The following is a 676-nucleotide window of genomic DNA, read 5'->3' on the forward strand; positions in this document are numbered from 1 at the left end:
AGTGCCTCGCCCGTTTTGCACCACCCCTTCGTTTTCATAAATAACGAACAGTCCCAAGAGTATGACAGTAGAGAAGAAGGTGATAATAGTGTTGTTAGGAGACAAAGGAGAAATGATGACGCGTAAAAGTTGTAATACCGCCGCAGTCCGCACTGATGTGTGCAGATAAGCTGCGGCACTGATGATGGGACACACACACACACACACACACACAACGGGGAGCAGACACGACGCTCGTGCACATGCACCCACATGACTGTCGGCTGTCCCTAATTTAACTCGGAGCGATGTAATTGGCGATGGTGGATTTGTTTACCATATTTGGCAAGATAGTGACACAGCGCGCGTGGGAATTGGACGAGAGCGGCCGTCATTCACAAAAAGTCTGCCTTCTGGAGCTTTACAAACAAAGCGAGTGCTCATGGGAGTTGTAGTCCAAAACAAACCCTGACGGAGATCAATCTAGCGGGGATTTGCGGTGATTTCAACTCAGCGTATGTTTGATAATTTCAAATGCGCTTATTCTGATGGAGTAGTGTCGTTTACCGCGTGTTTAGTCGTTAAAATAGACGGTTATAGACACGCCGATACGAGACCCTCCGCGTGCAGCATACAACTCCCACCGGCGATGCTCTCCTCTGGTTGGCTGCGCCCTCCTGTCACTCACGCGCTGCTC

The sequence above is a fragment of the Plectropomus leopardus genome, chromosome 19 (assembly GCF_026936395.1).
Source record: "Plectropomus leopardus strain MGB_pleo_1.0 chromosome 19, ASM2693639v1, whole genome shotgun sequence".
Classification (NCBI taxonomy): Eukaryota; Metazoa; Chordata; class Actinopteri; order Perciformes; family Serranidae; genus Plectropomus; species Plectropomus leopardus.